Raw genomic sequence first — 12,192 nt, forward strand, 5'->3', positions numbered from 1 at the left:
TATACTATAGCCTTGCTTTTTCGGTCACTTTTTCAAGATGCTATATTTTGATGTTTTGGGCCGTTCTTGCAAGATACTTTGCTATGGCGTGTCTTGGCACGCAATTTTATGCTGTTTTGAAGTGTTTTCATCTGTTTTTGAGAAATGTCATATTTTGCCAATTTTTGCCATACTATAGCCTTGCTTTTTCAGACACTTTTTCAATATGCTATATTTTGGTGTTTTTGGCCGTTGTTGCAACATACTTGCTATATCGTGTCTTGGCATACTGTTTTATGTTGTTTTGAAGTGTTTTCAGCTGTTTTTGAGAAATGTTATATTTTAAGTTTTTTGCCATACTATAGCCTTGCTTTCTCGGTCATTTTTTCAACATGTTGGATTATCGTGTTTTTGGCCATTTTTGCATTGTGCTTTGCTTTGGCGCGTCTCTACACGCTATTTTATGCTGTTTTGAAGTGTTTTCAGCTGTTTTTGAGAAATGTTATATTTTAAGTTTTTTGCCATACTATAGCCTTGCTTTTTCTGTCACTTTTTCAACATGCTATATTTTGGTGTTTTTGGCCATTTTTGCAACATACTTTGCTATATCGTGTCTTGGCACACTATTTTTTGCTGTTGAGGTGTTTTCAGCTGTTTGTGAGACATGTCATATTTTAACTTTTTTGTCATACTATAGCCTTGCTTTTTCGTCATTTTTTCAACATGCTATATTTTGGTGGTTTTGGCCATTTTTGCAACATACTTTGCTATATCGTGTCTTGGCACACTATTTTATGCTGTTTTGAAGTGTTTTCAGCTGTTTTTGAGAAATGTCATATTTTGTCAATTTTTGTCATACTATAGCCTTGCTTGTTCGGTCGTTTTTTCAACATGTTGGATTATCGTGTTTTTGGCCGTTGTTGCAACATACTTTGCTATGGCGTGTCTTGGCACACTATTTTATGCTGTTTTGAGGTGTTTTCAGCTGTTTTTGAGACATGTCATATTTTGCCAATTTTTGCCATACTATAGCCTTGCTTTTTCGGTCATTTTTTCAACATGTTGGATTATCGTGTTTTTGGCCATTTTTGCATTGTGCTTTGCTATGGCGCGTCTCTACACGCTATTTTATGCAGTTTTAAGGTGTTTTCAGCTGTTTTTGAGAAATGTTATATTTTAAGTTTTTTGCCATACTATAGCCTTGCTTTTTCGGTCATTTTTTCAACATGCTATATTTTGGTGTTTTTGGCCATTTTTGCAACGTACTATGATATGGCATGTCTCTACACGCTATTTTATGCTGTTTTGAGGTGTTTTCAGCTGTTTTTGAAAAATGTCATATTTTAACTTTTTTGCCATACTATAGCCTTGCTTTTTCGGTCACTTTTTCAACATGCTATATTTTGGTGTTTTTGGCCATTTTTGCAACATACTTTGCTATATCGTGTCTTGGCACACTATTTTATGCTGTTTTGAAGTGTTTTCAGCTGTTTTTGAGACATGTCATATTTTGACATTTTTTGCCATACTATAGCCTTGCTTTTTCGGTCATTTTTTCAACATGCTATATTTTGGTGTTGTTGGCCATTTTTGCAACATACTTTGCTATATCGTGTCTTGGCACACTATTTTATGCTGTTTTGAGGTGTTTTCAGCTGTTTTTGAGACATGTCATATTTTGCCAATTTTTGCCATACTATAGCCTTGCTTTTTCGGTCATTTTTTCAACATGTTGGATTATCGTGTTTTTGGCCATTTTTGCAACGTACTATGATATGGCGTGTCTTGGTACGCAATTTTATGCTGTTTTGAAGTGTTTTCAGCTGTTTTTTGAGAAATGTCATATTTTGTCAATTTTTGTCATACTATAGCCTTGCTTGTTCGGTCGTTTTTTCAACATGCTATATTTTTGTGTTTTTGGCCATTTTTGCAACGTACTATGATATGGCGTGTCTTGGTACGCAATTTTATGCAGTTTTAAGGTGTTTTCAGCTGTTTTTGAGACATGTCATACATAATTTTGCCATACTATATAGCCTTTTTTTGCACCGGTCAGTACTAACATATTGGATGCTCGTGTTTTAGCCATTTTGCATTGTGCCTTTGCTTTGTGCAGCGTCTCTACATGCTATTATTATGCAGTTTTAAGGTGTTGTTTTTCAGCACTGTTTTGAGAAATGTTATATTTTGAAGTTTTTGCCATACTATAGCCTTGCTTTTCACCTGTCTACTTTTCAACATGCTATTCCTCTTTTAGTGTTTTTGGCCATTTTGCAGCGATACTATGACCATGGCATGTCTCCTGCACTACTGTTGCAATGTATTTTCAGTTTGTTTTTCAGCTGTTTTTGAGGACATGTCATCATTTTAACTTTTTTGTCATACTATAGCCTTAGCACTTTTAGATTCATTTTTCAACATACTATATTTTGGTGTTTTTTGATGGTTTTTGCAACATACTTTGCTATGGCGTGTCTCTACATGCTATTTGAATGCTGTTTTGGGGTGTTTCAGCTGTTTTTGAAAATGTCATATTTTAACTTTTATGCCGCATACTACTAAGCCTTGCTTTTTGAGGTCCACTTTTTCAATATGCTATATTTTGGTGTTTTTGGCCATTTTTGCATTATACTTTGCTAGTGAGCGTGTCTCTGATACCTTTTATGCTGTTCTGTGGGAATTGTTTTTCAGCTGTTTTTGAGACATGTCATATTTTAACTTTTGCCATATTATGGCCTTGCTTTTTCGGTCACTTTTCAACATGCTATATTTTATGGTGTTTTTTGATGGTTTTTTACGCACTTTACTTCTGCGTGCGTCTCTACGCTATTTGTACTTTCTCCCATTTTTGATGTGTTTTCAACGGCTGTTTTTTGAGAATATGTCATATTTTGCCAATTTTTTGCCTTACTACTCAGCGCACCCTTTTTGAGGTCATTTTTCCAACATGTTGGATTATCGTGTTTTGGACATTTTTGCATTGTGCTTTGCTTTGGTAAGCATCTCTACACACTATTTTATGCAGTTTTTAAGGTGTTTTCAGCTGTTTTTGAAATGTATCTTTGGTTTTTTGCCATACTATAGCCTTGCTTTTCTAGTCATTTTTTGCAGCATGCTATATTTTGGTGTTTTGACCATTTTGCAGTGTACTATAATTATAGCATGTCTTGTACATATTTCATACTGTTTTAAAGTGTTTTTCAATGTTTTGAGAAATATCATATTTTGCCAATTTTTTTGCCTTACTATAGCCTTGCTTTTTTCAGGTCCATTTTTAACATGCATATTTGGATTCATAAATGTTTTAGCCATTTTGGCATTATGCATTTACTTTGGTAGCGTCTCTACTACGCTATTTTATACTGTTTAAAGGATGTTTTTTTCTAAGCTGTTTTTGGGGTTATGTCATATTTTAACTTTTGCCATACTAACATAGCCTTGCTACACACTGTCACTTTTTCGACATGTTATTTTTTGGTGTTTTTGGACATTTTTGCAACATACTTTGCTATATTGTGTCTTGGCACACTATTTTTATACAGTTTTATGAGAGTGTTTTCAACAGCTGTTTTGAGACATGTCATATTTGTAATTTTGCCCATACTATAGCCTTGCTTTTAGGTCATTTTTCAACATGTATTTGGATTATCAGTGTTTTTGGCCATTTTTTACACAACATACTTTGCTATAAGCGGGTCTCTACGATATTTGTATATGCAGTTTGAAAGGTATTTTCAGCTGTTTTTAAGAGACATGTCACATATTTTTGCCTTAATTTTATACGCCCATGCTATAGCCTTTACTTTTAGGACACTTTTTCAAAGATGCTATATTTTTTTTTGTTTGGAGCCGTTTGTTGCAAGATCCACTTTGCTATATGGCGTGTCTTGGCATACTATTTTATACTCTTTATAAGTGTACTTTCAGCTCTGTTTTTTGAGACATGTCATATTTGACATTTTTGCCCATACTATAGCCTTACTTTTCCTGTCACTTTTTCAACATGCTATATTTTTTGGTGTTTTTAGCCCATTTTGCAGTGTGTACTATGATATGGCATCTTGGCACGCTATTTTTATGCTGTTTTTAGGTGTTTTCAGCTGTTTTTGAGACATATCATATTTTACTTAATTTTTTGCCATACTATAAGCCTGTGCCTTTTGGGTCCACTTTTTCAACATGACAATATTGTGCCTGTTTTTTGATGGTTTACAACATACTTTGTTATATAGTGTCTTGCTTGCACTGTGTTTATATTGTTATTTTGAAGTGTTTTCAAGCTGTTTTGAGACATCTGTCATATTTTGTAACAATTTTATGCCATACTATAGCGCTTACTTTTTTCGGTCCACTTTTTCAACATGCAATATTGTGGTGTTTTGTAGCCATTTTTGGCTTAGACACTTTGTTATATTGTGTCTTGTACGCTATTTATACTGTTTTGAAGTGTTTTTCAGCCGTTTTTGAAAGTGTTATATTTAAGTTTTTGTATACTATAACCTTTACTTTCGGTCATTTTCAACATATTTGTTGGATGCTCGTGTTTTTGTATTTGGCCATTTTGTGTTTTTGCTTTGGCGCGTCTCTACCGCTATTTTATGCTGTTTTGAAGTGTTTTCAGCTGTTTTTTGAAAAATGTCATATTTTAAGTTTTTGCCATACTATCAGCCTTGCCTTTTCAGTCACTTTTTCCAACATGCACTGTATATTTTACTTGGAGTTTTTGTCCATTTTGCAACCTTATACTTTGCTATATATCGATGTCTTGTAACACGCCATTTGCTCTGTTTGGAAGTGTTTTCAGCTGTCTTTGACACATGTCATATTTTAACTTTTTGCCCACTACTATAGCCTTGCTTTTTTGATCCTTTTTTAACATATTTGGATTATCATGTTTTTTGGACAATTTGCATTGCTGTAACTGCTATGGCGCATCTCTACACGCTATTTTATGCAGTGTTTTCAGCTGTTTTTGAGAAATGTTATATTTTAAGTTTTTTGCCATACTAACCCAAAAAGCAAGGCTATAGTATGGCAAAAATTGGCAAAATATGACATTTACCGCTGAAAATCAAACTATTAACATTGGTGCACTGCAAGGGACACGCCATATCATAGCAAGTTGCAAAAATGGCCAACAAAATATAGCATGTTGAAAAATAATCGAAAAACAAGGCTATAGTATAGCGAGATAGAATGTGACCTGTCAAAGAAAAAACGGCTGAAAACTAAAACAACATAAAATTGCATGCCAAGACATGCCACTTTAACAATTTTAATATTGCGGCAACCATCAAATACCGCAAAATATAGCATGTTGAAATATTGAAACAAGGCTATAGTATGGCAAGTAACAAATATGACATGTCTCAAAACAACAATAAAACTGAATAAAATAACATGCGAGACATACTGCATGGTACTGCTTTTAGCAAAAGGCCAAAAACACTAATAACGTGTTGAAAAATGACCGAAAAAACAAAGGCTATGATATGGCAAAAGTAAAATGACGTATCAAAAGCAGCTGAAAAACACCTCAGAACAGCATAACATAAAGGGCATTAGAGACTACGCCTTCATACGTGAAAGTATGATGCAAAAATGACCAAAAAACGCAAAAGTATAGCATAGTAAAAAGAGTGACCGAAAAGGAAAGCAAGGCTATACTATGGAAAAAAGTTTAAATATGACGTTTTTTCAAAACAGCTGAATAACATCATATGTGAACCCATAGCATACGTGTGTTGCAAGACGCATGTGTTGCAAAATGGCAAAACACCAAAACTTGCAAATAGCATGTTAGCGAAAAAGTGACCTTGAGAAAAACAAGGCTATGACGTATGGCAAAATTGTAAAACCTATGACATATCTCAAAAACAACTGAAAAGCACCTTTCAAAACAGCATACAATAAGCGTGCTTAAGACATACCCACATAACATAGTATGTTACCATGTTAAAAAACACAAAATGTGGCTTTCAAAATACTGAACAAATGACCGAAAAAGCCGAAAGGCTTATAGTATGGCCAGAAAGTTAATATGTAACATGTCTCAATATTTGACGTATCTTCCCAAACAATGAAAACGCACCTCAAAACGCTAAGCGTGCAAGACATACGCGATCATGTAGAAGTATGTTGCAAAAGCATACATACACCAAATATAGCATGTTGAAAAGAGTGACCGAGAAAAAGCAAAGGCTATAGTATGGCAAAAAGGTTAGCCCAAAATGTGACATGTAATCTCAAAAATGAGCTGGAAAACACTTCAAAACAGCATAAAATTGCGTACCAAAGGCGCCATAGCAAGAGAAAGGTATGTTGCAACAACAACGGCAAAACGCAAAATATGGCATGTTGAAAAAAGTGACCGAGAAAAAAGGCAAAACTATAGTATGGCAAAAAAGTTAAAATATGACATGTCAAAACAGCTGAAAACACCTCAAAACAGCATAAAATAGTGTGCTAAGACACGCATAGCAAAGTATGTTGCAAAACATCAAAAAACACAAAATATAGCATGTTGAAAAAATGAACGAAAAAGCAAGGCTATAGTATGACAAAAAAGTTAAAATATGACATGTCTCAAAAACAGCTGAAAACACCTCAAAACAGCATAAAATAGCGTGTAGAGACATGCCATATCATAGTACGTTGCAAAAATGGCCAAAAACACCAAAATATAGCATGTTGAAAAAAGTGACCGAAAAAGCAAGGCTATAGTATGGCAAAAAATTAAAATATGACATGTCTCAAAAACAGCTGAAAACACCTCAAAACAGCATAAAATGCATTTAGAGACACGCCATAGCAAAGTATGTTGCAAAAACCATCAAAAACACCAAAATATAGCATGTTGAAAAAATGACCGAAAAAGCAAGGCTATAGTATGGCAAAAAAGTTAAAATATGACATGTCTCAAAAACAGCTGAAAACACTTCAAAACAGCATAAAAAGGCATTTAGAGACACGCCATAGCAAAGTATGATGCAAAAATGGCCAAAAACACCAAAATATAGCATGTTGAAAAAGTGACCGAAAAAGCAAGGCTATAGTATGGCAAAAAACTTAAAATATAACACTTCTCAAAAACGGCTGAAAACACTTCAAAACAGCATAAAATAGCGTGCCAAGACACAATATAACAAAGTGTCTTGCAAAAATGTCCAAAAACACCAAAATATAACATGTTGAAAAAGTGACAGAAAAAGCAAGGCTATAGTATGGCAAAAAAGTTAAAATATCACATGTCTCAAAAACAGCTGAAAACACCTCAAAACAGCATAAAATAGTGTGTAGACACGCTATAGCAAAGTGTGTTGCAAAAACCATCAAAAACACCAAAATATAGCATGTTGAAAAAATGACCGAAAAAGCAAGGCTATAGTATGGCAAAACAGTTAAAATATGACATGTCTCAAAAACAGCTGAAAACACCTCAACAGCATAAAATAGCATGTAGAGACACGCTATAGCATAGTATGTTGCAAAAACCATCAAAAACACCAAAATATAGCATGTTGAAAAAGTGACCGCAAAAGCAAGGCTATAGTATGGCAAAAAGGTTAAAATATGACATGTCTCAATAATAGCTGAAAACACTTCAAAACAGCATAAAATTACGTGTAGAGACACGCTATAGCAAAGTATGTTGCAAAAATCATCAAAAACAGCAAAATATAGCATGTTGAAAAAGTGACTGAAAAAGCAAGGCTATAGTATGGCAAAAAAGTTAAAATATGACATTTCTCAAAAACAGCTGAAAACACTTCAAAACAGCATAAAATAGCGTGTAGAGACGCGCCATATAGCAAATGTTGCAAAAACCATCAAAACACGATAATACAACATGTTGAAAAAATGACCGAAAAAGCAAGGCTATAGTATGGCAAAAAAGTTAAAATATGACATGTCTCAAAAATACCTCAAAACACTTCAAAACAGCATAAAATTACGTGTAGAGACACGACATAGCATAGTACGTTGCAAAAATGGCCAAAAATACCAAAATATAGCATGTTGAACAAATGACCGAAAAAGCAAGGCTATAGTATGGCAAAAAAGTTAAAATATGACATGTCTCAAAAACAGCTGAAAACACTTCAAAACAGCATAAAATAGCGTGCCAAGACACGCCATAGCAAAGTATGTTGCAAAAACCATCAAAAACACCAAAATATAGCATGTTGAAAAAGTGACCGAAAAAGCAAGGCTATAGTATGGCAAAAATTGGCAAAATATGACATGTCTCAAAAACAGCTGAAAACACTTCAAAACAGCATAAAATAGCGTGCCAAGACACGCCATAGCAAAGTATGTTGCAAAAATGGCCAAAAACACCAAAATATAGCATGTTGAAAAAGTGACCGAAAAAGCAAGGCTATAGTATGGCAAAAATTGGCAAAATATGACATGTCTCAAAAACAGCTGAAAACACTTCAAAACAGCATAAAATAGTGTGCCAAGACACGCCATAGCAAAGTATGTTGCAAAAATGGCCAAAAACACCAAAATATAGCATGTTGAAAAAGTGACCGAAAAAGCAAGGCTATAGTATGGCAAAAAAGTTAAAATATGACATGTCTCAAAAACAGCTGAAAACACCTCAAAACAGCATAAAATAGCATGTAGAGACACGCCATAGCATAGTATGTTGCAAAAACCATCAAAAACACCAAAATATAGCATGTTGAAAAAACGACCGAACAAGCAAGGCTATAGTATGGCAAAAAAGTTAAAATATCACATGTCTCAAAAACAGCTGAAAACACCTCAAAACAGCATAAAACAGCGTGTAGAGACATGCCATATCATAGTACGTTGCAAAAATTGCCAAAAACACCAAAATATAGCATGTTGAAAAAGTGACCGAAAAAGCAAGGCTATAGTATGGCAAAAAAGTTAAAATATGACATGTCTCAAAAACAGCTGAAAACACTTCAAAACAGCATAAAATAGTGTGCCAAGACACGCCATAGCAAAGTATGTTGCAAAAATGGCCAAAAACACCAAAATATAGCATGTTGAAAAAGTGACCGAAAAAGCAAGGCTATAGTATGGCAAAAATTGGCAAAATATGACATGTCTCAAAAACAGCTGAAAACACCTCAAAACAGCATAAAATAGCATGTAGAGACACGCTATAGCAAAGTGTGTTGCAAAAACCATCAAAAACACCAAAATATAGCATGTTGAAAAAATGACCGAAAAAGCAAGGCTATAGTATGGCAAAAATTGGCAAAATATGACATGTCTCAAAAACAGCTGAAAACACCTCAAAACAGCATAAAATAGCATGTAGAGACACGCTATAGCAAAGTGTGTTGCAAAACCATCAAAACCACCAAAATATAGCATGTTGAAAAAACGACCGAAAAAGCAAGGCTATAGTATGGCAAAAATTGGCAAAATATGACATGTCTCAAAAACAGCTGAAAACACCTCAAAACAGCATAAAATAGCATGTAGAGACACGCCATAGCAAAGTATGTTGCAAAAATGGCCAAAAACACCAAAATATAGCATGTTGGAAAAGTGACCGAAAAAGCAAGGCTATAGTATGGCAAAAAAGTTAAAATATGACATTTTTCAAAAACAGCTGAAAACACCTCAAAACAGCATAAAATAGCATGTAGAGACACGCTATAGCAAAGTGTGTTGCAAAAACCATCAAAAACACCAAAATATAGCATGTTGAAAAAGTGACCGAAAAAGCAAGGCTATAGTATGGCAAAAATTGGCAAAATATGACATGTCTCAAAAACAGCTGAAAACACCTCAAAACAGCATAAAATAGCGTGCCAAGACATGCCATAGCAAAGTATGTTGCAAAAACGGCCAAAAACACCAAAATATAGCATGTTGAAAAAATGACCGAAAAAGCAAGGCTATAGTATGGCAAAAAAGTTAAAATATGACATTTCTCAAAAACAGCTGAAAACACTTCAAAACAGCATAAAATAGCGTGCCAAGACACGCCATAGCAAAGTATGTTGCAAAAATGGCCAAAAACACCAAAATATAGCATGTTGGAAAAGTGACCGAAAAAGCAAGGCTATAGTATGGCAAAAAAGTTAAAATATGACATGTCTCAAAAACAGCTGAAAACACCTCAGAACAGCGTAAAAAGGCATTTAGAGACACGCCATAGCAAAGTATGTTGCAAAAACCATCAAAAACACCAAAATATAGCATGTTGAAAAAGTGACCGAAAAAGCAAGGCTATAGTATGACAACAAAGTTAAAATATGACATGTCTCAAAAACAGCTGAAAACACCTCAAAACAGCATAAAATAGTGTGCCAAGACACGCCATAGCAAAGTATGTTGCAAAAATGGCCAAAAACACCAAAATATAGCATGTTGAAAAAGTGACCGAAAAAGCAAGGCTATAGTATGGCAAAAATTGGCAAAATATGACATGTGTCAAAAACAGCTGAAAACACCTCAAAACAGCATAAAATAGTGTGCCAAGACACGCCATAGCAAAGTATGTTGCAACAACGGCCAAAAACACCAAAATATAGCATGTTGAAAAAACGACCGAACAAGCAAGGCTATAGTATGACAAAAATTGACAAAATATGACATTTCTCAAAAACAGCTGAAAACACATCAAAACAGCATAAAATAGCGTGTAGAGACGCGCCATAGCAAAGTATGTTGCAAAAACCATCAAAAACACCAAAATATAGCATGTTGAAAAAGTGACCGAAAAAGCAAGGCTATAGTATGGCAAAAATTGGCAAAATATGACATGTCTCAAAAACAGCTGAAAACACCTCAAAACAGCATAAAAATGCATTTAGAGACACGCCATAGCAAAGTATGTTGCAAAAACGGCAAAAAACACAATAATACAACATGTTGAAAAAGTGACCGAAAAAGCAAGGCTATAGTATGGCATAAAAGTTAAAATATGACATTTTTCAAAAACAGCTGAAAACACCTCAAAACAGCATAAAATAGCATGTAGAGACACGCCATAGCAAAGTATGTTGCAAAAACCATCAAAAACACCAAAATATAGCATGTTGAAAAAGTGACCGAAAAAGCAAGGCTATAGTATGGCAAAAATTGGCAAAATATGACATGTCTCAAAAACAGCTGAAAACACTTCAAAACAGCATAAAATAGCGTGTCAAGACACGACATAGCATAGTACGTTGCAAAAATGGCCAAAAATACTAAAATATAGCATGTTGAACAAATGACCGAAAAAGCAAGGCTATAGTATGGCAAAAAAGTTAAAATATGACATTTTTCAAAAATAGCTGAAAAGACTTCAAAACAGCATAAAATAGTGTGCCAAGACACACCATAGCGAAGTACTTTGAAAAAATGGCCAAAAACACCAAAATATAGCATATTGAAAAAGTGACAGAAAAAGCAAGGCTATAGTATGGCAAAAAAGTTAAAATATGACATGTCACAAAAACAGCTGAAAACACCTCAAAACAGCATAAAAATGCATTTAGAGACACGCCATAGCAAAGTATGTTGCAAAAACCATCAAAAACACCAAAATATAGCATGTTGAAAAAGTGACCGAAAAAGCAAGGCTATAGTATGGCAAAAAATGTCAAAATATGACATTTCTCAAAAACAGCTGAAAACACCTCAAAATAGCTTAAAATAGCATGCCAAGACACGATATAGCAAAGTATGTGGCAAAAACGGCCCAAAAAAACAAAATATAGCATGATAAAAAAGTGACCGAAAAAGCAAGGCTATAGTATGGCAAAAAAGTTAAAATATGACATGTCACAAAAACAGCTGAAAACACCTCAGAACAGCATAAAAATGCATTTAGAGACACGCCATAGCAAAGTACGTTGCAAAAACCATCAAAAACACCACAATATAGCATGTTGAAAAAGTGACCGAAAAAGCAAGGCTATAGTATGGCAAGAAATGTCAAAATATGACATGTCTCAAAAACAGCTGAAAACACCTCAAAACAGCATAAAATAGCGTGCCAAGACACGCCACAGCGAAGTACGTTGCAAAAATGGCCAAAAACACCAAAATATAGCATGTTGAAAAAGTGACCGAAAAAGCAAGGCTATAGTATGGCAAAAAGGTTAAAATATGACATTTCTCAAAAATAGCTGAAAACACTTCAAAACAGCATAAAATAGTGTGCCAAGACACGATATAGCAAAGTATGTTGCAAAAACAGCCAAAAACATCAAAATATAGCATGTTGAAAAA

This window comes from Plectropomus leopardus, chromosome 8 (genome assembly GCF_026936395.1).
Source record: "Plectropomus leopardus strain MGB_pleo_1.0 chromosome 8, ASM2693639v1, whole genome shotgun sequence".
Classification (NCBI taxonomy): Eukaryota; Metazoa; Chordata; class Actinopteri; order Perciformes; family Serranidae; genus Plectropomus; species Plectropomus leopardus.